Source organism: Aotus nancymaae, unplaced genomic scaffold (assembly GCF_030222135.1).
Source record: "Aotus nancymaae isolate 86718 unplaced genomic scaffold, 86718_ANA_hifiasm-v0.15.2.pri h1tg000008l, whole genome shotgun sequence".
Lineage (NCBI taxonomy): Eukaryota > Metazoa > Chordata > Mammalia > Primates > Aotidae > Aotus > Aotus nancymaae.
Window position 1 is genome coordinate 6,523,011 of NW_026988419.1, and position 27,336 is coordinate 6,550,346.

At 39.5% G+C, this 27,336-nt stretch overlaps 2 pseudogenes; both read left to right on the forward strand.

Annotated features, from left to right (window-relative positions):
- The first annotated feature begins 2,314 nt into the window (after positions 1-2,314).
- Positions 2,315-7,349, forward strand: LOC105712696 (thiamine transporter 2-like; annotated as a pseudogene).
- Positions 7,350-19,971: 12,622 nt separating this feature from the next.
- Positions 19,972-20,660, forward strand: LOC105712746 (high mobility group protein B3-like; annotated as a pseudogene).
- Positions 20,661-27,336: the final 6,676 nt, after the last annotated feature.

The following is a 27,336-nucleotide window of genomic DNA, read 5'->3' on the forward strand; positions in this document are numbered from 1 at the left end:
TTTTAATGCTGAGAGGCATGAGTCATGAGGAACTAGAAGATAGGGATCACTTCCTTTCAACTCTTTAAAAAGTACATATGGTAAATATTTGCTGATTTAGACTATGTAGAGACGAATCAAAATGGGGAAGAAAGTGGGTGAAAAGCATGTATTTTGAGCTGAATCTGTGAAGCTAACCAAGGGTTCCCTATGGAAGGAACTATGGAACGAAGGACTAAAAATTTGATTAAAGGCCATATAAGAATGATTTGTTACTATTCTTACATAAGTTAATATTTATTAAGTGATTTCAGACAATGTAATTCCTTAAAGAAATGGTTCTCCTTGCAACCTTAATTAAGCCATAAATTTACTTTTTCAATCTCTCCTTATTCTTCCAGCATAGCCTTGAAATTGATTTTGTAACCTTTTACATTGATTTTTGCACAGATGATCAACAATCTATATTAGCTGGGTCTGACATTATGAGCTTTTATTTTATCACCAATTCATTGGTCCTTGTGATCTTCTGGGTGACTGGGACTAGACCAGATTTTCAAAGAAAAGCAAGGGAAAGACTGCCATATTTATTGTATTAGGTGCTGCTTGGATTCCTCCCCTATTGAACTTATTTACTTCTTACAAACAAGACGGTGAGTAATTTTTATCTTCTTTTAATCAGTGGGACTCAGAAAGGTTAAGGAGTCTGAGTAAGGTCAGCTAGCTGTGATTAAGTACAACAGAAAAAAAAAATCTCATGGCCACATCACAGTAATAGCTGGGATGTTTATGAAATACCAAGCTCCTCAGAGCAGCCCACCAGCTCTGCAGTAGCCAGAGCCCCCAAGTTCCAGGATTCCCCGTATATAGCAACACTAGGATAGATCAGTGTCCCAGACCAGAAGTCCACTGCTTTCACAGCACCCAACTTCTTTGCAAAGGTTAGAAATTTGCATTCTAACACAATTAGGAGCAAGTCAGAGCATTTCTTCGGTGACATTTTAACTGGTTTTCCAATGACCTTTGAAGCAGAGGTTAAACATTAAATAAAAACTAACACCTGCTTGATATATTAAAAAGTATGCCACTGGGATAACATGGGATTGTAAATTCACTGTTTGTCTTTTTTTCCCCATGGTTATAACTCTGCCTTTAATTGTAAAAATAGAAAACATGCCTTGAAGTTAGAAAAACAGCCCTAAAGGAGTGTTTGAATCTTTCAGGCTGAGTTTTTTGTTCCCTTCCATCTCAGAGAGACCAATGATCAATAAATATTGTACTATTTATGTTTTCAAAGCTTTTCCTAGGTAGTCATTCGTTTTCTGTAGTCCATAAGGAAAACCATTCAGTTCAGAGGGGCTGTGTAAGCAGAATGCTAACAGATTAAATAAATACATGCCATTCACCATCTTTTTACAATAAACGAAGATACTAGCAGGGGGTAAACTTGCTGCCCATCCTAATCAGAGTCATGGAAATCTCACATTGAAGAGGATTTGTCGTAGCTATTTCTCCATGTGATCACTCATTCTTTGAGTCTTTTCATCGTGCTGGTGATGAACTTCCTAATTTAGTTGAATCAACCCACCCAACCATTTTGAGTTATACATTCTGCTGCTAGCATTAGGGGAGGAATCAGGAGTTATTTCCAGTGTAAAAACCGAAAGCATGGTCTCTCCTGGGTCTCAAAAATGGTGAGTGATGTTTTGTCCATGCCTGATTCAGAAAGAGGATTTGAGATTTCCTGGCTAATTTGGGGGGTTTTATTTGAGACAGGGTCTCACACTATTACCCAGGCTGGAGTGCAACGGCGTGATCATACCTCCCTGCAGCCTCCATCTCCTGGGCTCAAGTGATCCTCTCACCTTGGCCTCCCAAAACTCTGGGATGATAGGTGTGAGCCACTGCACCTGGCCCTAGAAATCGTTTCTACTCTGTATTTTATTATTAGTAACCCAGGAATTAGTGTTCTCCAAAATACACTTGTAAAAACTGCAGTGGATCTGGTGACAAGAAATTATGGATTTTTATAAAGTATGCAATTATTTAATATCTCACTTTCCAGAGGATTATTTCTAATAAATACAAGTTTCCTCTGGTTATTCCCCTTAACTGCCAGCAGGACTAATCAGTGTAAATAACAATCTCAATTGCTAAACTCACTTAAAACTTAGTGGTTTCAGGCTCCAGCACATGCCTGTGGCTTAGATGAGCTGGATGATGACCAGTCCCTCCACTCTTTGTAGATGGTCCCTCTCTCATCCATGGCCACAGAAGCTAGATGTGGATTCCTACACAGAGACTGGAATGTAACCCATGTTATACACCTGCTACCATGAAGGCATTATGGCAGGAAATTTCTTCACGACTGTGCCTGTGTGATGCACATTACAATCTCCCTCTTCAGGTAAGGAAAACTGAGGCCCCAAGACACAAAGAAACTTGTACAGGATCATACGACTTGAAATAGTGGTTTAGAGATTTAAATTTGCTCAACTACAATCTCCATGTTCTTCCCACCAGTAAATCCTCCTTTCCATATTCCAAAGCTGTTTTAAGAGTAAGTAACCAACACATTCTTGAGAATCAATGGTGGCTTGTAGTTCTCATTCCAAAGAATAAATAAGTTAAATGCTTGGAAAACATATTATTTGACTTTTTATGGTCAGTTAGAAAAGTCTTGTTCAATGACTGTACTTTCAACAAGCACTTCTAGGTTACCTACTTTTTTTTTTTTTTTTTTTTTTAGACAGGGTCTTACTCTGTTGCCCAGGCTGGAGTACAGTGGCGAGATCTTGGCTCACTATAACCTCTGCCTCCTGGACTCAAGCGATTCTCGTGCCTCAGCCTCCAGAGTAGCTGGGACTACAGGCATGTGCCGCCATGCCTGGCTAATTATTGTATTTTTAGTAGAGACAGAGTTTTGCCATGTTGGCCAGGCAGATATCGAACTCCTGGTCTCAAGTGATCCGCCTGCCTCTGCCTCCCAAATTGCTGATATTACAGGCTTAATACCTTTGATGGGTCAGAAACTGTGCTAGACTCCAAGGTGACAAAGCTGAATCTCTGCTCTCCAGGAGATCCCAGGCTAGTGGTAAGATGTGCGTGTCAACACATCAATACCTTTCAAAGCCATCAGTACTGCAAATTGTATAGCTTACGATTGATGACTGCATAGCATGTGGCAGGCATTGTTTTAACATCTACTAGCAAATGGACTCCTCAAAACATATTATCATCGCCGCTTTGCAGATGAGGAATCTGAGATATAAAGAGGTCCAGTAACTTGCCAAAGGTCACATGTTTGTAAGTAGCAGAGAAGGATTTTGACCTGATTGTCTGACTGCAGAGTCCATGGTCTTAAATGGCATGCGAGAGCTGGACTGAGATGAGGTCTAATGGAAAGAGGGGAGGAGATGGAGAGGGTCAGGGAGGCTCCAGGAAGGAAGTGGTGAGCGACCGAGTGGATGAGACCTCACCTGGAGCTGCTGGAGCCTCATCCCACCTGCCATCAGCCAGCCCTGAGGCTTCTCATTCTGAACATAAATTCTTACATTTCAGTGTGGCTACTTTTCAGTATGGGTACATATTGGAAAAGGACTGTAATGGGGGCCAAAATATCAACTCAGAAAATTACTTCTAAGTGTCGTATTTGAATTTTATCTGTGACATGATCTTGTTTAGGTATCACATAATTCTTCTTTTAGAAATAGGTACTAAAACCACATAAAATCGCCCGGATGGTCGTCTTAGCCTCCTGAGTAGCTGGGACTATAAGGGTGCACCACCACACCTGGCTAATTTTTCTATTTTTTGTAGAGACAGGGTCTTACTATGCTGCCCAGGCTGATCTCAAACTCTTGGGCCCAAGCATCCCCCCGCCTTGGCCTCTCAAAGTGCTAGGATTATATTCATGAGCCACTGCACCCTGTCAAAAATGTAAATTTACAGCAAAAATGGAATGAATGCAACGCAGCCTTACTTAATCGTTCAGTTGTACAAAAACAGTACTGCAGGGCTCTAGTGCGTATTATCATTAACCTAAAATGAAGTCATCCCCACTAAAGAGTGTAAGTCTGGCCGGGGGCAGTGGCTCATGCCTGTAATCCCAGCACTTTGGAAGACCAAGATGGGCAGATCACCTGAGGTCAGGAGTTTCAGACCAGCTTGGCCAGTATGGTGAAACCCCATCTCTACTAAAAATACAAAAATTAGCACGTGGTCGTGGGCGCCTGTAATCTCAGCTACTGGGGAGGCCAAGGCAGGAGAATAGCTTGAACCCAGGAGTCAGAGGTTGCAGTAAACTGAGATCGTGCCATTGCACTCCAGCCTAGGCAACAGAATGAGACTTCGTCTTAAATAAATAAAAGTCTTAGAGGATAAAATGAAATTTGGTGGGGAGGGTGGGGCAGGAGAAAAGTTACTGACAACCATGTGAACAGTTCTCTGATGATTTTCCCCTCTTTATTTATAAACATTAAGGCTGTTTTTAACTTTTACTACAGTCACAGGAATAAGAAGCTTCTAAGTCAGTACTTCTCAAAGTGTAGCCTCTGAACCAGCATATCAGCATCATTTGGAAATTTATTAGAAATGTAAATACTCAGACCCCACCCCAGACTTATTGAATCTAAAAGTCTGTTTTTTTGTTTTGTTTTTTGTTTTGTTTTGTTTTGTATTTGAGATTAAGTTTCATTCTTGTTGCCCAGGCTGAAGTGTCATGCTACAATCATAGCTCACTGCAGCCGCAAACTCCTGGGCTCAACCTCCCAAGTAGAGAGGACAAGTGCCAGGCTAATTTTTACATTTTTTTTTTAAGAGAGAAGGTCTCACTATATTGCCCAGGCTGGTCTTGAACTCCTGGGCTAAAGCAATCCTCCCACTTTGGCCTCCCAAAGTGCTGGGATTACAGCCATGAGCCATCACACCTGGCCAACAATTTTCTCTTATTTTGCCTCTCTTTCCTAGCTATGCTCTACATTCACCCACCTCACACCAAGTAGCTTTTGCCTTCTAAAGCAATCTGCCATTTTTCCTCACAATAAACACCAGTACATGCCATTAGGTACAAACTGGTTTAGCTGGAAGCTATCATTGGGCTGGATTCAAACACCAGAGATTGTCACAAAAAGCATATCTGGCATACAGCTTTCCCCATGTTAACGATTATACCCAAAAGCCAAAAACAGCAAGAATAAACTTTTACCCAACTTGAAGAATGCTTGGGTAAAAGTCTACCTGAGAACCCAAAGAGTGAGGGCACAGATTAGGTCATAGCAAAGGGCATTCTCAGGCTTAGTAAATCTATGAGTTTATTTCGGTTGTCTAGAAATTCAGAAGACAGGGATTTCAGGAGGCCTAGCCCAACCGTCTTCATGCCATCCTCCACCCACTGTGCATTCCTCTTATAGCAAATGAAATAATCACTACAGGTGGGCTCAGATAACTGGCTAATGCCACCAGTTCCAAGAGAAACTGTGGCCAAAATTGACTTGACTGAGAGAGCTACTAAGTAGTTTCTTTTTTTTTTTTTTTTTTTCTTTTTTTGAGACGGAGTTTCGCTCTTGTTATCCAGGCTAGAGTGCAATGGCGCGATCTCAGCTCACTGCAACCTCCGCCTACTGGGTTCACGCAATTCTCCTGCCTTAGCCTCTTGAATAGCTGGGATTACAGACATGCGCCACCGTGCCCAGCTAATTTTTGTATTTTTAGTAGATACGGGGTTTCACCTTGTTGACCAGGATGGTCTCGATCTCTTGACCTCGTGATCCACCCGCCTCGGCCTCCCAAAGTGCTGGGATTATAGGTGTGAGCCACCACGCCTGGCCTGGTAGTTTCTTATGATTTCTTCAGGGCAGCCCAAAAAAGTAAAGCCAAGAAAATGGAAGAGTAGAAGACAAACTCACACACATTTCCTCCTCTGACATTCAACGGCAAACTGGTCACTTGTTCTGTATTTTCCTGATCACGGAGATGGTATCGCAATGGGCTGCTCATTTTCGTACTGATTAGTATCAAAAGGGAAGAAGACAGTCAGGTTCTTCCAGTACTGAAACATCCTTCTTAACCTTTTGGTTCTGATCGTGAAGAAGAATAAACTATTTCATTACGTGCTAGTAAGCAATGGTATCTGAGCAGCGCTAGATTGTTCCAGAAATCTTGTCAAGTGTGAAAAGATTATCCATTATGGCCTCTTCTTTTGGCCTCTGTAGCTTATTGCAGATGAAATTACATTTACAAAGTTTAAAAGGCAGATCACCATGACAACAGCTGCTGTGTTTGTTACACCTGGAAGTGTGAATTCACACCTTATGAATATCTGTCATTCAATTTGTTTCCCTGAATTTCAGTTTCCCATTGCTTTCCAATGTATTGTTAAAAACTCATGTAAACCATGAAACTAGACCCACTTTGGCAAAGGCCAAGCTATGATTCCTGGGGTTGATACATGTCATCTTGATAATGTTAAGTGTCAGAGGCCCAGGGTGTATTTCACGTCCTGATGTTTTTTGTCTTTGCACTCTCCCCAGTTAATCTTGCAGATGATACATGAGATCTTCCCCGTTTGGACATACTCCTACCTGGTGCTGCTGCTGCCTGTGTTTGTCCTCACCGATTACGTCCGCTACAAGCCAGTCATCATCTTGCAAGGCATTAGCTTCATCATTACCTGGCTGCAGCTCTTGTTTGGCCATGGAGTGAAGGCCATGCAGGTTGTAGAGTTCTTCTACGGGATGGTCACTGGCGCCGAGGTGGCCTACTATGCCTACATATACAGCGCGGTCAGCCCTGAGCACTACCAGAGAGTGAGCGGCTACTGCAGGAGCATCACATTGGCCGCCTACACAGCAGGGTCCGTGCTGGCCCAACTCTTGGTATCCCTGGAGAACCTGTCGCACTTTTACTTCAGCATCATAACCTTGGACTCTGTCTCCGTGGCCTTCCTTTTCTCACTTTTTTTTTAACCAATGCCCAAGAACAGCATATTTTTTCATGCAAAACCCCAAAAAAACAAGCTCCTCAAAAGCCACCGGGAGAGGATGCCATCTTAGAGGAATCTCACAAGGATCACAAAGCAATTCACTCAGAATTATTCACCATTTCAGGGAACCTGGATGTCAGCAGTGGAGCAGCCCAAAGCCTAGCAATGCGGTTTGAGAGATTTTGTGCAGTGGTCCCGGGATTTGCAGGAGTGCTACTCCTCAAAGCATGTTCGTTACTGGCCTCTGTGGTGGGCTTTTTCCATAGCAGGTTTTAATCAGATTTTAAACTATGTTCAAATCCTATGGGATTACAAGGCACCATCTCAAAGTTTCACAATATTAGTCCATTTTCATGCTGCTGTTAAAGACATGCCCAAGACTGGGTAATTTGCAAAAGAAAGAGCTTTAACTGACTCACAGTTCCACATGGCTGGGAGGCCTCACAATTATGGCAGAAGGCAAAGGAAGAACAAAGTCACGTCTTACATGGCAGCAGACAAGAGAGAATGAGAGCCAAACAAAAGGGGAAACCCCTTATAAAACCATCAGATCTCGTGAGAGTTATTCACTACTGTGAGAACAGTATGTGGGAAACAGCCCCCATGATTCAGTTATCTCCCACCAGGTCCCTCCCACAACACGTGAGAATTATGGGAGCTGCAATTCAAGATGAGATTTGAGTAGGGATACAGTCAAACCCTTTCAATATATAAAGGAGCAGTAGAAGCCCTTGAAACCGTTGAGTTTCAAAGTGTATATAATATGTATATAAGATTTTATCTCATCAATGTGCAGAAAATGTGTTGCTCTATGTTGCTAAGATACTCCACAGTAAAAAATTAAGCCTGTTTGGAAGTAACTCCCATCAATGCATTTCAGTGCAATAGAGCCTTAAAAAAGGAAGATAGTAAGAACTGATATTACAAGACCTAAGCTAGGACAAGTATACAACACATATGTAACTGGCATTTTTGCTGCTTATAAAGAAGCTAGTGAGTAGATTTATTAAAAAAAACACTGGGCTCAATTTTTTATCTAGGTTCTGTCATCTGCCAAGTGGGCAAAGCAATGAAAATTCTAGCAATCCATTTTCTCTTCTCTTAAAAAGTCAGAACAATATCTACTAGTTTATTTAGTTCATTTCACAGAATTGCTTTTTTTTTTTTTTTTTTTTTGAGACGGAGTCTTGCTCTGTCACCAGGCTGGAGTGCAGTGGCGCCATCTTGGCTCACTGCAACCTCCAACTCCCTGGTTCAAGCAATTCTCTTGCTTCAGTCTCCCAAGTAGCCGCACAGGATTGCTTTAAAGATCAAAAGATACCATGCATTCAGAAGCATTTGTGTATTGTAGTACCTTAGGTAAAAATTCATTGTTTTTATTTAATTTTCTTGAACATAAAATAAATGCTACAACTTTCAAATTGTATTATGCAGTGATCCTGTTGTACTGATTTCAACACCAACTACCAAATGGTTTGAAAAATGTTTTGTCACAAATTTAAAAGAGGCAACTAACATAGGGTTAAAAAAGGTATACATGGAAGATAAAGTTACACTCATCCCTAAAAACAGGGCTACAAACTGGTGTCCTGCTGTACAAATATGGTTTGACCACATAGAGTTACATGATTTAAGGTTAAACTATCAAAACTCTTTTCAGGCAGGCAAGGTGGCTCATGCCTGTAATCCCAGAGCTTTAGAAGGCCAAGGAGGGGAGGCTGGGAGTTTGAGGCCAGCCCAGGAAACATAGTGAGACCCTGTTTCTATACATTTTGTTTTAATTAGCTGAGCATGGTGGTGTGTGCCCGTTGTCCTAGCTACTGGGGAAGCTGAAGCCAGGAGGGTCATTTGAGCCCAGGAGTTCTAGGCTTCAGTGAGCTATGATTGTGCCACTGCACTCCAGCCTGGGTGACAGAGTGAGACTTTGTCTCTTAAAACAAACAGGCCAGGCATGGTGACTCACTCCTGTAATCCCAGCACTTTGGGAGGCCGAGTTGGGTGGATCACGAGGTCAGGAGTTCAAGACCAGCCTGGCCAACGTGGTGAAACCCCATCTCTACCAAAAATACAGAAATTAGATGGGCATGGTGGCATGCACCTGTAATCTCAGCTACTCCAGAGGCTGAGGCAGGAGAATTGTGTGAACCTGGGAGGCAGAGGTTGCAGTGAGCCAAGATCATGCCACTGCACTCCAGCCTGGACAACAGAGCAAAATACTGTTTCGGATGAAAAAAACACATTTTTTCTTTCTCAACTGTTTCAATAACTCAGGTCTTTAAAATGTGATTTGAAAGGCCAAGTGTGGGGGCTCATGCCCGTAATTTTAACACTTTGGGAGGCTGAGACAGGTGGAGCAGCCTGGGCAACATGATGAAACCCCATCTCTACAAAAAAATGCAAAAAAATTAGCCAGTTGTGGTGGTGTGCACCTGTAGTCTCAGCAACTCAGGAGGCTGAGGCAAGAGAGTCACTTGAGCCCAGGAAGTTGAGGCTGCAGAAATCCGAGATGGCACCACTGCACCCTATCCCGGATGACAAAGTGAGATCCTGTCTCAAAAGAGTAAAAATAAAATCTAGAATGTGGTTTGCAGACCATTACCATGAGGTGGGCATACTCATGGTAATGGTCTGCACTCGATATGCATAAACCGACCTAAGCCATAGTTCACTGCAGCTAATAGTTTTACATTTTTAAGGGACTGTAGAAAAAAAAAATGTGACAAGAGTTGTAAAAAAGGATATGTGGCTCATAAGCCATAAATATTCACTATCTGGCCCTTTAGAGACTGTGAATCTTGAACTCAATATAGTGGGCTGCTGACAGGCATTTTTAAATCAAAGAGTAGACGAGTTTAGAATAAGGAGCACATCAGCTCGTAAGGATATTTTTGTTTTGCAAAAATTCTGTTCACACACATTTATGTGTACTAATTAATATATAAAATATATTTTTCTCAGGCTATGGTCAAAGAAGATTGAAAGCAAGACAACATAATTGCATCTTTCCTTAACTGTACATATGGGGATTTGCCAAAGCTTGTTGCCTTCTGATTTAAGACTTCTCGACACTCAGCTTTCCCATTCTCTACCATATCCAGATATTTGCTCAAACAATTAACTCTTGTAACTTCTCATTCTGTCTTCTCTCCACAACTAAGTTATTACATTATCCTGTATAATTTTCTGTCTGGCATTTTATGCATCTTATATTTTTATTCCATTGTCATTAGTAAGAACCTCAGACCCAGTACCCCTTAACAAGTAGTAATCCTTGATTAGGTGATAATGGCAGCAGGAAACAAATGTGCTATGAGAAAGGTAAGGTGGTGGCTGGGCGAGGTGGCTCACGGCTGTAATCCTAGCACTTTGGGAGGCCGAGGTGGGTGGATCACCTGAGGTCAGGAGTTCAAGACCAGCCTGGCCATCATGGCGAAACCCCATCTAAAAACAGAGAGAGAGAGAAAGGCAAGAGGGGAGGTGGTGGATGAAGCTGGCTCTCCCAGTGGGTGGGTGTGTGCCTGAGTATCATTGTTGTCCCTTGAGTTGGCTGATGTCTCCTTCTTCCTTATCCAAAGATGAATTTCTGATATTGTGTGTTGTCTGACAGGAAAAAGGCAGGAAGACTGAGCAACCAAGAGAAACCTTGGGAAGGTCTCTGGGGGATTGAGCATTTTCAGCTCCCTCTCCTGTGTTCACCCTTCAAGCCCGGACCTTCTGCTTGGGCAAAACCTTCCTCTTGGCTCAGAAGTTACAGTAGTTTGGAGAGTTTTAGATACTTGTTCATGCACTCTTCATCTCTTCCAGAATATACTTTGTGAAATTAAAACACTTGCAAGGAGGGAGAGATGGGCCAACACAAGCATTAATACTCCAGTGTAAAAAGGGCAGGCCCAGGGCTGTCTTTGAAGTTAGCCCAACAATGCACATGTATTTTCCTGACAAAACAAAGCTTTCACATCAAATGCGACTTTGAAGCTATTTATTTTAAAGCTAGGCTGTTCCACACCCACCTGTTTATTGAACATGGTAGGGCCCATTGTTGAGCTCACATTCTGAAAATTCCAGACATTGGTTGCTTAGGTCAAGGCTCAGATCCGTGTTTCATCTTCTGCTCTTCTGGTGTCTTGGACTGGGGGATTCTTTGTTGAGGGAGACTGTTCTGAGCTCTGTAGGATGTTCAGCAACATCATATGCCTTTAAGCCACTAGGTGCCAGGATGCACCCCAATGTGACAACCAAAAATGTCTTCAAATATTGCCATCTGTCCACTAGAAAGCAAAAACACCCCTGGTTGAGAATCACTGGAATTGATTTAGGGTCAGAGCTTTATTTGAGGGGGTGGGGGGCAGTGGAGAATGGAGTCTAGCTTTGTCACCCAGGCTGGAGTACAATGGCGTGATCTAGGCTCACTGCAACCTCTGCCTCCCAGGTCCAAGCAATTCTCCTGCCTCAGTCTCTCTAATTTTTGTATTTTTAGTAGAGACAGGGTTTCACCACATTGGTCAGGCTGGTCTCGAACTCCTGACCTCAGATGATCCAACCTCCTTGGCCTCCCTGCAGAGCTCTTTTATAATCTTTTTCATACTGTATGTATGTATTTATTTATTAACTTAAATTTATTTATTTAATTTCCCCACTAGGCTGTATTGTTTTCAAAGCAAGGACCCAAAGTTTACTACTATATTGTTCCACAGAGAAGTACTTGCTAGTTTAACAAATGAATGAAGGAAGGAAGGGAGGAACAAATAAAGAAGGGAATGATCATGTCAGGCATAGTGGCTCACACCTGTAATCCCAATATTTGGGCGGCCAAGATGGGAGAATTGCATGAGGCCAGGAGTTCGAGCCCATCCTGGTCAACATAGTGAGACCCCATCTATGTATATATGAATTTTTTTTAAAAAAAAAAAAAAAGGAAGAAGGGAGCAGTCCCTCTCGACAAAGAATTGCCTAGCCCAAGATGCCAGTAGAGCAGAGGATAAAACACCAGTCACTCAAACAATCAAATGGAGAAGAAGTATGCAGAGGGAATTCTTGAAAAGAAGTTTGGCATCTGTCAGGGATCTTGAGAAAAATTTTTAAATGGTGTTACAGAAAGGAAAGAGAAAATAGAGACAAGGGCAAAGAAAGAGAGCCCATCCTTCCTAGGGCATTGGTAATAGGCACACAGAAAGGGCATAGGAGAAAAGAGCGGGCCCCACCCATTCAGAATTTTTAGGCTCTAGACCTTGTGTAGCTTAAGCCAATGACCAAGTGTTCAGTTTCCCATTTCTCATTCTCTGTCTTGACCAGACTTTATTCAGGCGCCTTGATTTCCTACAGGCCCCTAAATGCTGCTTACTCCAAACCCTGAGCAAACACAAAAAAATGTGGAATGTGTCCCTCTTATCAGCTCCAAATGGAAATCGGCTGACCACAGTGGGATACTTTCCCGTCAAACGCCACTGACCATTTCCTGTTGTGAGTCCAGCTTCCTCTGCAGAGATTCTGCTTATCTCTGCTTGTACCCTCTTTACCCTATAAAAGAAAATCCTTTTTCTGTTTGAGTCATGCAGATTTCTGCAATCAGAGAGTTCTTTTTATTGCAATAGTCTTTCTTCTAAATAAAGCCTCTGCTATCTAAGTCATATATTTTTTTAACTTGACCCAGGTTTCTAAGCCTGAGTTTTAACATCTGCAAAGGGAAGAGGAAAGAAAAAATGGCCCTCCATGGGTCCTCTCCAGTCTATGATTCATGGAAGCCTAGATTCAGTTGGTCTATTTCAACCCTTAAGAGAAAATGATATGTACAGTTGACAGAGCTGGATCAAGCAATTTTTCATTCAAAGTTCACAATAAGTCAGCATTTTTTTTTAACTGTAGTCGGGAAACGCTTTAGTGTTTCTGTAACTGTGGATTTTAACACAGCTGTGTGCTATTTTTACTATACATGGATTAACAAGATGTAGTCCATGTTATTTTATTTTATTTTATTTTACAGGCCTTGGCAGCCTTCACAGTGGCTACGTCAAAATTAACCGGGATCTTCTGGGAGAGTTGCCCTTGGTGTTCTTCTCAGCAGCAGATACAGGTTCTCTATTTCTCATGCATTTCACAAGTAACATTTGAGTGTGCTAGGCTGGTCTCTTGACATTCAAGTCAAGTTATATGTTCCTTATAACCATAGCTATGTTAAGTATTTACCATTTCTTTCCTCTAACTACTTAAACCTGAAGCAACAAAGCTTGTTTATTTATTCTTCCAGTTCCTCTGAATAGCATTTTGCAATGTTATACTTAACGCTTCCTACAAGAGACAATGAAACTGTATTCCCATTTGAATCAACTTTCACTTACCACTTGACTAAGATTCCTAATCAGCGGGCGAAATGAAGTTCTTACAATTCATAGCGATAATATAGTGTTAGGTTTTGATTTTGTCTGATTTAGCAACATGGATGCAATAAGATGCGATTTTGATTTTGACTAAGTCGAGTTTTCACTCCCAATTTTCCTTGACTACTTGTATAGTCAGAGCACGTCTATTTCTCTTTGAAACAACTTATCAAATATTCTCAGGGCTGTTATAGAAGTGAAGCTGTTCTATAAAACTACATATAAATACTATATCACACAGTAGTTCAGAAATATGAAGTATTTGATTTAGATTAATTATAAAGTAAAGAAAATGAGCTAAGGAGGTGGCGGATGCTGGTTGGAGAACACCTCGAGGAATTAGATGCTGTTTCTCATTTCCTGTGTAACAATGTGTTTCATTCCGTATAGCAAGTTAATCAGAAATAAACATCTGAAAATATTTTCCTGGCTGAACATTATTGGCAGAATAATCTTTGACATGCTCTTTGGCCTTCAAGTCTTCTAGTCTATTTGTCTACAAAATGAAGGTGAGATGCATTTCTTTCAAAGGAGTATTAGTAAGAGTAAGAACTGAATTCTCAGCAAAAATGCTGGAAGCCAGAAAACAATGAAACAACATTTTAATTTTTATTTATTATTATTATTATTTTGAGATGGAGTCTTGCTCTGCTGCCCAGGCTGGAGTGCAGTGGCACAGTCTCAACTCACTGCAACCTCCGCCTCCCAGATTCAAGCGATTCTTCTGCCTCAGCCTCCTGAGTAGCTGGAACTACAGGTGTGCACCACCATGCCTGACTAATTTTTGTATTTTTAGTAGAGATGGGGTTTCATTATATTGGCCAGGCTGGTCTTGAACTCCTGACCTCATGATCTGCCTGCCTTGGCCTCCCAAAGTGCTGGGATGAACCACTGCACCCAGCCTATTATTTTTATTTTTTTTTAATAATTACACTTTTTATTTTAGATTCAGGGAGTACATGTGCAGGTTTGTTACACAGGTATATTGCATGATGCTGAGGTTTGGGATACAATTGATCCCATCACCCAGGTAGTAAGCATAGTACCCAATGGGTAGCTTTTCAACTTTTGCCCTCCTCCCAAGAACATTTTTAAAGTGTGAAAAGTAAAGAACTGCTAGCCTAGAATTTTATACTCAGCAAAATATTCATCAAAAATTAAACCAAAAACATTTTAAAGACAAACAAAAATTAAGCAAAATTATTGTGGTTTACACTAAAAGAAATATAAAGGAAATTCTTCAGGCAGAATGAAAACAATCACCATTAGCATTGCAGTAACGTAGGAAAATAATAGTGGAAAGGATAAATATGTAAGTAAATCTAAGCAAATCTTGATTTTTGTGACAGAATCATGCAGGCTGTAGTGAAGAAGTATAACCTCAGCTCATTGCAACCTCTGCCTGCCAAGTTCAAGCAATTCTCATGACTCAGCCATCCAAGTAGCTGGGATAACAAGTGTGCACCACCATGCCTGGCTAAATTTTTGTATTTTTTTGTAGAGATAGGGTATCACCATGTTGGCCAGGCTAGTCTTGAACTCCTGGCGTCAAGTGCTCTGACCCCCTCAGCCTCCCAAAGTGCTGGAATTACAGATGTGAGCCACTGCACCTGGCCTAATGTTTCTAGTTTTAAAAATATATGTAGATATTGGGCACGGTGGTTCATGACTATAATCCCAGCACTTTGGGAGACCAAGGCAGGAGGATCATCTGAGGTCAGGAGTTTGAGACCAGCCTGGCCAATATGGCAAAACCCCGTCTCTACCAAAAATACAAAAATCAGCTGGGCATGGTTGCAGGTGCCTGTAATCCCAGCTACTCAGGAGGCTGAGGCAGGAGAATCCCTTGAGCCTGGGAGGCGAAGTTTGCAGTGAACTGAGATCCCACCATTGCACTCCAGTCTGGGCAACAGAATGAGACTCCATCTCAGGAAAGTAAATAAATAAAAATCTTTGTGGAGTTAAAATTTATGATGGTCATAGCACAAAAGGAAGGGGAAATAATAGATTTAAAGTATTGCAAAATCCTTATATTGTCAAAGAAGTGGTAAAAATACTATTTTAGGGCAGCCTCTGCTAGGTCAAAAATTCATGCTATAACATATATGGTAAGCACTAAAAGAATAATATGATAAAATATTACTAACAAGCTAATGAAGGGGGGAAGTGTTTTTAAACTTAATTAATGCAATGAAAGGCAAGAAACACAGCAAGATACATAAATCAGGCAGGACAAATAAATGGTAAATTTAAAACCCAATATACCAGCAAAATCATTAAAATATGCTGAACTAACTACTCCAATTATAAGACAAAGTCAGCTGAATGGATTTTAAAACTCAAAACCTAATTATGTTGCTTTTAAGACACCATTCGTGAAAATAAGGTCTCCAAAAGATTGAAAAGTTAAAGAATGGGAAAAGATGCACTGTACAAATGCTAATACGAGGAAAGCTAGTTTAGCTATCCTAATAGCAGAAGAAATAAGCAATAACACCAGAGTTATTTGTCTTTTCATTGTGAGTTTCACAGTCATTTTATAATGATAAAAGTGTTAATCAACAACTAGGTAAATACAGCTATTATTATTATTATTATTTTTTTTTTTTTTTTGAGAGGGAGTCTTGCTCTGTTGCCCAGGCTGGCGTGCAGTGGCACGATCTCATCTCACTGTAACCTCCATCTCCTGGGTTCAGGCGATTCTTCTGCCGCAGCTTCCTGAGTAGCTGGGATTACAGGCGCCTGCCACCACACCCGGCTAATTTTTGTATTTTTAATACAGACGGGGTTTCGTCATGTTTGCCAGGCTGGTCTCAAACTCCTGGCCTCAAGTGATCAGCCCACCTCAGCCTTCCAAAGTGCTGGGATAACAGGTGTGAGCCACCGTGCCTGGCCAATAGAGCTATTCTAAATTTATTTCCACAAAAAACAGAGCCTCAAAGTCTATTAAGCAAAACGCCAAAACAAAATTTAGAGAGATAAAAAAGTCCACACTCACAGCTGCAAATGTAAACACACCTCTCTAAATAACAAGCAGACAAATAACATCAGTGAGGATTAGGAAGACTGAAACTACGTGTTGAATAAAGTTGCAGTGATGGATATGTGGAAACCATCAACTGCAGGATAAAGATTATTTTCAAGGGAACATAGAACAGTTAACCAAAAACAGGCTTGGACTAGGCCAAAAAGCAGCCTTCCACAAATATCAAAAGATTGAAATCCTATGGAAAAAGTGTTCCGACAACCACAATTAAGCTAAAATCATTAGCACAATTGTAATTTTAAAATACCCAAATGTTTTATACATAAAGAAAGAACATCGTCAAAAAAATTATACTTAGAAAATAATTTGAACTGAATGGCAATGAAAATATGAAAAATCACAACTTATAGCATGCAGTTAAGCAGTGCAAGGAGAGAAACACAGTCTCAAATGCATTCATTTTTCTAAAAAAGAAAGGACAAAAATTAAGTCACTTAAACATTCATCTTCAGAAGCTAGAAGAGAACAGCAAATGAAACTCAAAGAAAAGAAGAAAATGTTAGACATAACAAAAAATAAAATCAATGGAATAGAAAATAGGAAAAATTAACAAAGCCAAATGAGTCATTTGAAAAGTCTAATAAATGTGAGGAGAGTGCTCATACCTAGAATGGAAAAAACACAAGTTATTAATATCTGAAATGAAAAAAGGGACATGGCTACATATCTTTCTCAGTTTACTGCAGCTTCTGCCCCCGGAGTTCAAGTGATAAGTGATTCTCCCGCCTCAGCCTCCTAAATAGCTGGGACCGCAGTGGGGTGCACCACGCCCAGCTGATTTTCGTAGATTTTGTGGAGACAAGGTTTCGTCATGTTGCCCAGGCTGGTCTCGAACTCCTGAAGTCATGCAATCTGCCTGCCTCAGCCTCCCCAAGTGCTGGAATTACAGGTGTGAGCCACCATGCCTGGCCTAGTTTGCCCACTTTTTAATCAGGTTGTTTGATTTGGGCTCATTAATTTGTGCAAGTTCCTTACTGATTCTGGATATTAGACCTTTGTCAGATGCATAGTTTGCAGATATTTTCTCCCATTTTGTAGGTTGTCTGTTTACTTCATTGATAGTTTCTTTTGCTGTGCAGAACCTCTTAAGTTTAATTATGGCCTATTTGTCAATTTTTGTTTTTGTTGCAATTGCTTTTATTTTAATTAATTTATTTTTATTTATTTATTTATTTATTTGAGACCCAGTCTCATTCAGTTGCCCAGGCTGCAGTGCAGGGGCACGATCTTGGCTCACTGCAACCTCCACCTCCCAGATTCAAGCGATTCTCCTGGTTCAGCCTCCTGAGTAGCTGAGACTACAGGTACAAGACACCCCATCTTGTTAATTCTTGTATTTTTAGTAGAGATGGGGATTCACCATGTTGGCCATGCTGGTCTCAGACGCCTGACTTCAGGTGGTCTGCACCCCACTTGGCCTCCCAAAGTGCTGGGATTACAGGTGTAATCCATCACGCCCAGCCTGCAATTGCTTTTAGATTTTCTGGTTTTATTTAATTTTCAGTAGTTTATGCCTATTTTTTCTTTAGGGAAAAATACGATTTTTAGCTTAACTTGTTATTTTCTTACTGTAACAGAGAGTAAATTTCTATCTTCCCCCAAAATTCATTCTAAATATTTTGTTTTCTCTTAGCAATCTATCTCTTGATTAGGAAAAATAATTCTAGCCAAACCTAAATCAGTTTAGCTTCGTGGTCAATAGCTATACTTAGGAAGGAGAAACTGAAAGTTAGTAAAAATAATAATAATAATTGTTCAGTTATTTTTACTATTCCTGACTATAACCTCCATGTTGTTAAAAGATAAATGTATATTATTCTTGAATATTTCAGAACATATTGGTTAGCAGCCATATTGTATTTCTACTGCATGTTAACCTTATTCGACCGATGGATGTAAGTTAACGCCATTCTACTGAAGAAACTAATAGGAAAATTAGAAAAATATTAATAATTAACTGTCAGGATATGAGATATTTAGAAAAAACAAACGAAATCTTTTGATGAATTAAGAAATGCTCAGAATGTTTTGTTATAGACATGGAAGCAGTGAAAGATCAAGCCACATGAATAGTGAGAATCCTGAGATTCTAAGAGGCCGTAAAGTGAGACTCGTTATCTGAGTGTTAGGATTTTCCCAGAGAATGTGTTCAGAGCTTTCTACCAAAGCCTGCACAGTCATCTTTTATCTAATTTGTCAATTCAGTCAGATGATCAGTAAGTTTAGTGAAGAGAAAAATTATTTCAGACATAATTAATTTGGGTGACATTTTTAAAATTAATTACTGGACAAGGATTGAACAAAGCTAGTATTTTAGTGTCTGAAGACATACTCAGTAGAGAAAAAAGGGAACTTGACCAAATTGATGTGTGAACTTTGGCACTAAATAAAATTATCATTTACATATCTAACTCAACATACTGACAAAATATCATTTTCTACATATGTGAATTCAATCTCTATAAGTTCATTTACATCTAATTACTGCTCTAACTTCTAGGCAACTTACAAATTTAGCAAGTGTAGAATAAATTTATCTCATACAAAGGGTTAGTAATCAGGTTTATAAGAAATTCTAAGACTGTTGACCATCCATGATTTCAGACATTATGTGATAGAAGTTTCCATGAAATAATTTGTGATTTTGTTTTTTGGAGTCTCACTTCATTGCCGAAGCTGGAGTACAGTAGTGTAATCTCAACTCACTGCAACCTCCCGGGTTCAAGCTATTCTTGTGTCTCAGCCTCTTGAGTAGCTGGCATTACAGGCATGTGACACCACGCCTGGCTAATTGTGCATTTTTAGTAGAGAGGGGGTTTCTCCATGTTGACCAGGCTGGTCTCGAATGCCTGACTGCAAGTAATCTGCCCACCTCTGCCTTCTTAAGTGCTGGGGTTACAGGTGTGAGCCACTGCGCCTGGCCTAATTTGTGATTCTTATATAAAAAGATATTTACTTTGCATTTTTTATGATATAAAAATGGATCGATCTAATTAAATATTAATCAAAGCAGTTATCTTGTACTAATTTATTCCCTGATGGAGTGCAAGCTCCATGGGTGCCCCCATTGTCTAGTTTATTTGCTGTTATGCCTCTGGCGTTTCCTCTAGTTCTTGCTTTATGTAGGCACTTGGTTAGTATGTCTTCCAAATAAATAAATAAATAAATAAATACAATATGAAAAGAAAACTTTGAGCTATTGAAATTTTTTAATTTAATCATTACATTGTTATACAGGCACTACCTAATTTTTTTATGCTTTGTCAGATGTTCCTATTACTTTCCTTTAAGTCATAGAGTAAATTGGGGAATTCTAATCTCATACTTCCATAATGCACAATATATAAATGATCAAATAAAACTTCAAGGTAGTTCTATTTTTTAAGTTACAATCTCCCAGAGGCTCATCTGTATTTAGTGCTAAATGCCAAATAGAAGAACATAAATACAAAAATCATTTTTCTAAGAACTTGCTAGTCCTAGGCAAAGTTCTCTGCATGGTAGCTCAATTTCTCCACAGTGACCAAGTGGAGGCCACTGTGAAATAACCCAGTGGGAACTTCAAGATAAGATTTTAGAGTCAGCTCTGGTGGAGGCAGCCGTCTCGAGGCTGGGGAGCATTGAGCCACGTGTCATGCCCTGTGCTGCCCAGACTAGAGAACAATACAGTCAGGATGGCTAAAGGTGACCCCAAGAAACCAAAGGGCAAGATGTCTGCTTATGCCTTCTTTGTGCAGACGTGCAGAGAAGAACATAAGAAGAAAAACTCAGAGGTCCCTGTCAATTTTGCAGAATTTTCCAAGAAATGCTCTGAGATGTGGAAGACAATGTCTGGGAAAGAGAAATCTAAATTTGATGAAATGATAAAGGCGGATAAAGTGCGCTATGATCAGGAAATGAAGGATTATGGACCAGCTACAGGAGGCGAGAAGAAGGATCCTAATGCCCCCAAAAGGCCACCATCTGGATTCTTCCTGTTCTGTTCAGAATTCCGCCCTGAGATCAAATCCACAAACCCTGGCATCTCTATTGGAGATGTGGCAAAAAAGTTGGATGAGATGTGGAATAACCTAAGGGACAGCGAAAAGCAGCCTTGCATCACTAAGGCTGCGAAGCTGAAGGAGAAGTATGGGAGGATGTTGCTGAATATAAGTCAAAAGGAAAGTTTGATGGCGCAAAGGGTCCTGCTAAAGTTGCCTGGAAAAAGGTGGAAGAGGAAGAAGAAGATGATGAGGAGGAAGAAAAGGAGGAGGGGGAGGAGAAAGAAGAGGACGAATAAAAAAACTGTTCATCTGTCTCCTTGTGAATACTTAGGGGAGTGTCGTAATTGACACATCTCTTATTTGAGAAGTGTCCATTTCCCTCATTAGGTTTAACTATAAAATTTGATCACGAGCATACTGTGCAGTGTTTTTTGGAGTCTCACTTTAGAGTCTCCACTTTAGAGACTCAATTTAGAGATTGTCAGTGGGTTACATGAAGTGTCCATGGGTGTCTGGAGCATCCTGAAACTGTATCAAAGTTGTACACTTTCCAAACATTTTTAAAGGAAAAGGCACTCTCATGTTCTCCTCACTCTGTGCACTTTGCTCTTGGTGTGACAAGGCATTTAAAGATGTTTCTGGCATTTTTTTTATTTGTAAGGTGGTGTTAACTAAATGGTTATTTGCTAGAAATCCTGAGTTATCAACTGTATATATCTATAGTTTATAAAAATAACAAAACAACCAAGAAAAAAAAAAAGGAAGATTTTAGATAGTATGATTACATGTAATTTCAGGTATCTTGGAAATAATTTGGGGGTTTGGACTGAAAATCTTAGGATTCAAAGCCACTCTGAGCCCACCATCAGAACTGTGTTTTTTCTAATCCATCACATGTAGAGGTCTTATCCAAAACCAAATAAATCACTGTCAAGCTGCTTAGGCATCTGTACGGATTAAATCAAGATTCCAACATGAAATAATTTGCATACTAAAAGGAAATCTGCCATTTGAGTTCATCTAAGTTTTAAAAGCATCTATGTAGCTCCACATTTTTTCAAGGGAAAAATTGTTAGCTGAATAAGCAACACCTGAAATTACAAGTCCCATTTGGACCACCTGTCATGGTCACTGTGTGGGACCTAGGGTCATTTAAAGTTTTTGCTATGTTTAGTTGGTAATATCCTGCATGGAAATAATGCCTTTTCATTGAATCACATAGTTTTAAAATGCTTGTATTTGTTTTTTTATGCAAAGAATTTTGGAAGGGACAAAAATAGTTCACATTTTTCATTTGGTTTCATTTTGTAAATAGATTCACGTTACAAATGTTTTAACTAAATTGTGTGGAAGAACTTTAACTATATGTGTCAGTCTTGGCTGGCTAAATTTAACATCCCAGTACAATTATTTAAAATGAATTAATTACAAGATTGAATGAACTATGAAAGGAAATAATTTTTGGACTTTCCAGAGAAATATTCACCAATTTGACTCTGAAATTGCTAATTCAGACAATTAATAATCTAGTAATTAAGTCTTTAAATAAGTAAAAAATTCATCACTCTGATCTGTTTTCACTTACTGATGTCTAAATTTTTTTTTTTTTTTTTTTTTTTTTTTTGAGACGGAGTCTTGCTCTGTCACCAGGCTGAGTGCAGTGGCACGATCTCAGCTCACTGCACCCTCCATCTCCAGGGTTCAAACGATTCCCCTGCCTCAGCCTCCTGAGTAGCTGGGACCACAGGTGCGCACCACCACGCCTGGTTAATTTTTTGTATTTTAGTAGAGATGGGGTTTCACCATGGCCAGGGTGGCCTTGATCTCCTTACCTCATGATCTGCCCACCTTGGGCTCCCAAAGTGCTGGGATTACAGGTGTAAACCACTGTGTCCAGCCAACTTTTTTTTGTCCAGTCAACCTTTTTTTTTTTTTTTTGGTGACAGACGCCCAGCCAATTTTGGTATTTTTTTGTAGAGACAGGGTTTCACCATGTTGGCCAGGCTGGTCTCAAACTACTGATCTCAGGTTATCCTCCTGTCTCAGCCTCCCATAGTGCTGGGATTACAGGTGTGAGCCACTGTGCTCGGTCTGATATGTCTACTTTTAAAAATGACTTACTAAACCATATTTATCTCTAACAATGTTCAGCGTTCTTTAGTTGCAGAGTATTTTGAAAATTTGGTTTAATTTTAGAATTGGTTAACTAGTTTTAAATTCATAGCATACTATATCCCATCCCATGGAATGTTAAAATACATTGTACCATTCCATTTGTCTATTTCTTCAGACTATCTCTGCTAAAAGAGCTTTTAGAAAGAAACTGTCAATAGAAACCTGGGCTTCCTCAGCAGAGCAAAGGCTTGAGAAGAACACAATTCACTGTTTTGTATTTGAATGCATGTGTGTGTTCTTTCTGTGTTTGTGTGTGTGTGTGTGTGTGTGTGTTCTTTTAAAAACTCTTTTCATTTGTACGATGACAGATTTCAGATGGGCATTAATCTGAGCGTGGAACACTATGCCCTGGTGTTTGGAATCAATCCCTTCATTGCCTTGATGATTCAGCCCATCATGACGATGTCTGTGGTTGACAACCAAGGACTGGGGCTTCCTGTTGACATTCAGGTAAGTGCATGGCCACTGTGCTCTCATGGACAAAGAGGCATATTTTCAAAACTATGTATCTGTATCTATTTATCTTTATACTTTTAAAATCAGATTTATTGATAAATAATTTACATGCAGTAAGTTCACACTTTTTATGTACAGTTCTATGAATTTGGGCAAATGTACAGCTGTGTGACCACCACAACAATGAAGATAAAACGGAGTTTCATCAGCCCAAACAGTGCCCTTGTGTTCCTCTGCCGCCAATCTCCTCTCCCCACCCCTCATCCCTGGCCACAACTGATTGGTTTTCTATCCATATACTTTGTCATTATAAAATGCCATATCAATGGAATTATTTTATATATAGCCTTTCGTTTCTGGTTTCTTTCACTTAGCATAATGTCTTCAATGGAATAATTTTGTATTAAGAAATAGATTTATGGTGTAGTTAAGGCACATTCTATTTCTGAAGACACTTTTTCATTAAACAGGTGGCCTTTTCACTTAACAGGTGAAGGAATGAAAGAACTGCATAAAATAAAGCTGTAAGGTCATTCCAGTGGAAGTGGTTCTCATTAGCTACAGCAAAAAGTTTTTCCTTGCCCTAGCTAAAGTTCAATCTCATTAAAGATTAGTTCACAAATTCCATAAATCTACTCCTCTCATGGACAAAATCGTCATTCTCACCTATCTCTATAAATAGATAATTCCTACAAAATGTTTAGAAGCTATCTTCTTTAAAAACAAAAGGCAAAAAGAAATCATTTCAGAATACAAAATTAAATGAAGTAACACCAAGACATTTTTTAAAAATCAATTTTGTCATCACACTTGTTCAACAGAGGAAAAGATTGCTTCCATTTAATAAATCTTAATGCTAAGATTCATGTATGCTTGTTTGAGGCCATTCAACATGCAAGTATTACTTTCCAAAATAAAACTTAAATTCTTAATTTACTATCTGGTTGGCAAATTGCTCTTCAGCTTTTCAGAAATCATTCTGTGTATCATATATTAGAGAGAGAACAAGCTTGAAATCAGCAAAATCTGGTTTTGAATTTTGATGTTTATTAGTGACATGTTAAAAACTTTTTATTTTGGAAAATTTCAAATACATAAAACATTTTGAAACAATAGTGTAATGAAACCTCACCTTCTCCTTACTCAACTTTAATGAGTATCAATTTATGGCTAATCTTGTTTCATCTGTACCTCATGAGATTTCTCACCCCTGCTTATAGATTATTTTAAAGTAAGCCCTAAAGTGCAATGCTTTTTTAATGTCTCAATTTTCTCATTAATAAAATGGAGACTATAAATAAGACTTCCTTATTCTTACACAGGTCAAGTGCTGGCCTCTAAACCACACTATTCCTGGTCTTTAGTGTTGTCAATATACAAACATCTCTCTCTCTTTCTCACTTTTCCTAATTGAAGAAAAATAACATCTATTTACATTAGTCAACATGGTTAGGAGGCACTTACCTTTTCTAAAGACTTTTACATTAATCAGCCCCAGATATTTCCTTTACTTTTCCACAAATCCATTATATCCTAATTTGAAATGAATGAATTCCTGTAACTGAATTAGGTAAAATAAGACTGGAAATGAAAATAACCCATCAATCCTATTCTCCTTTCTATCACTATTTTGTGTAACCTAATTTAAGTGTCTTGTTTGTTGGCAAATCAATACCTTTTGCTCTTTCTTCAAAAGGGAGGAGGTCACACAAGCATTAAAAGCTGAAAACAAATCTAAAATATGGCAGAAAAATTCAAGCTTTATCTTTTGTATCCCCTGATACTTCAAGATTTCCAAATCCTTTTATCTTCTTGACCAAGAGAAATATAGATTTAAGTCACTCCTCTAAAATCTTTGTATTGCTACCACATCTTCTCTGCTAGTCTCTGCTGACATCCTCGATGCTGGAACAACTTTCAATTCAGTTCTTCCAGGGAAAGTTATGTTAAAGCTTAGTTGCTAAAGAATAGACCAGTTTACCCAGGTACAGAGCAGGATAAGCAAAAACATACAGCTCAAAGGCATAACAGAAGACAAATCCTATTCCTATAAAATATTTCCCCGGACCAAAAAGAAAAAAGATGTTATTAAAAATGGCTGGTCCTGAACACTGTGCTTCTTACAAATTGGTTTTTGGTAGAAATCTAATTAAATATGCTTGCATTTGGTTTTTAGAGCTAATGATATGGAAATACATTGATTAGTAACTCCCAAATCTGTCTGAAATGTCCCTTTGTCCCTGACTCCGCACTCGTGAGATTCCACTAATAGGATGCCAGATGCCGTTTGTAAAAATTGGAATCTAAAAAGTAGAAAATACAAACTGAATCAGCATTTTTCTCTGACACAGAGATTCAGCAAAGAGTAGGCTGCATCAAGACCTCCTGAAGCAATTCCTTCATTTTCTCAGCTTTTTTCAAACTGCTATCACAACGTAAGCTATTTAAGGATTTTAAAAGATCTTAGAGGATTTATAAAGATCTTAAAAAGAGGTTTCATGACACATCTTTGAATATGACTGAAAGATTAGGGGAGGAGACCCATGAGAAAAGTTAAAAGAAGCATTTTTATCTCAACTGGAAAGAGCTGAGGAGTAATTTAGTAATAATTACTAAGCCAGTTACAGAAGAAGTGGTAGATATAATCATCTTTACTGAAGGCGTAAGAATATAATGTGGTTGCCTAATGATATAAAATGATTTTCTGGCAGAATCTTATTTCCAAAAATAGATGAAATTCACAAGTTTGAATATAAGAGGGATTTGGAGGGGGTGGGTAAATAACCACACATCTCAAATAAGCTTAATTTTTTTAAAAAAAATAAGCCTTTAATTAGGTAAATGAAGTAATAGCATCCCACAAACTTTACACCAGAACACCTGACTCTTGGCTACCTGTTACCAGACCTCTTCATCCCTCTCATCGCCCACCACTTCCCCATTTTCATCCCCTAATTTGCAGAGATAACTTTTGGAATGGGAAACAGATGGAGTAAGTGTCCATTTCTTCTTGATCATGGAAATTGACAGTAAGACCCCTCTGTCATTCACTAATTTCCTTCCCTTCACTGTCCTCCTCCCTGGATGCTGTTGAGGCTTAGGACGCAAAAAGCAACTCTTGCCACCAAGTTTGGGGAGTACACATAAATTTTTAAAAAATGGAAAAGGCCAGTGGTGCCAAGTACCCCCTTGATATCACAGAAACCACAGCTGCTGTGCTGCTCTGCCTTCATTTTCCTTATTGGAAAATGCACAGCGACCCTGCCCAGTGCTCACAGCCAGCAGCCGGTGACTCAGCCAATCTGGGACCAGCTGATGGCCTCTGATTGCACCCTCCATTAGATTAACCAGCCAGCATAACTGGTACTTTAATCTACCTTTAATTAAATAAAAGTTAGAACTATGAAAATGGATTTTTAGTTGCAACCCCAAAGGGATTAGTAAAGAGAGGGGCACTCTGCATAGAAAGATCGCCTCCCAAAAAGTCAAACACAGTGATGATATTATTTTAAGTGCATGAAATGAGGATTCGTTTGGATTTGGAATCGGCTCACATACATCAAATGGATATTTTCCAGTGTGTGTAGAGCATTTGGTATTTAAGAGTCTAGATAGCCCAGATGAGCGCTCTCACTATATTCATGAACTCAAATGCAGCATGTGTGTGGTCTATCAGCCTTAGGTTCCACTATTTCATAAACTATTTTTTGGTGTCTTAAAGAATAGCTAAAGTTGAAGGCCAGGTTCTCTTTCTTTTCTTTTTATTTTGAAAGTCTTGCTTTGTCACCCAGGCTGGAGTACAATCTCGCCTTCCAAGTAGCTGGGATTACAGACACATTCCACCACACTTGGCTGATTTTTGTATTTTAGTAGAGACAGGGTTTTGCCATGTTGGGCAGGCTGGTCTCGAACTCCTGACCTCAGTTGATCCACGCACCTCGGCCTTGCAAAGTGGTGGGATTACAAGCATGAGCCACTGTACCTGACCTAGATTTTCATTATCAAACAAAACAAACTCCTTAAATGGATTTTCAGAGAGTTTGGGTCCTGATCATTTAGACATTGCCTTGTTTTCTTACTTTTCTGTCTTAATGGTGATGGTCTCCATGCAATTACCTTAGGGGGAATGGGATTGAGGATTGAGCTTAAAGGAGAAGGGAGTACCATGGCTTGAATATGACATCAAAGCTCCTGCTGAGGCTTGGTGCCCAATGTGGCAGTGTTGAGAAGTGGTGTCTTTAAGAGGTGATTAGGTCATTCAAGAGGGATCAATGCCTTTCTCCTGAAAGTAAACTCTTCCTTGCTTGGGGATGGATTAGTTACCACCAGAGTGAATTGTTA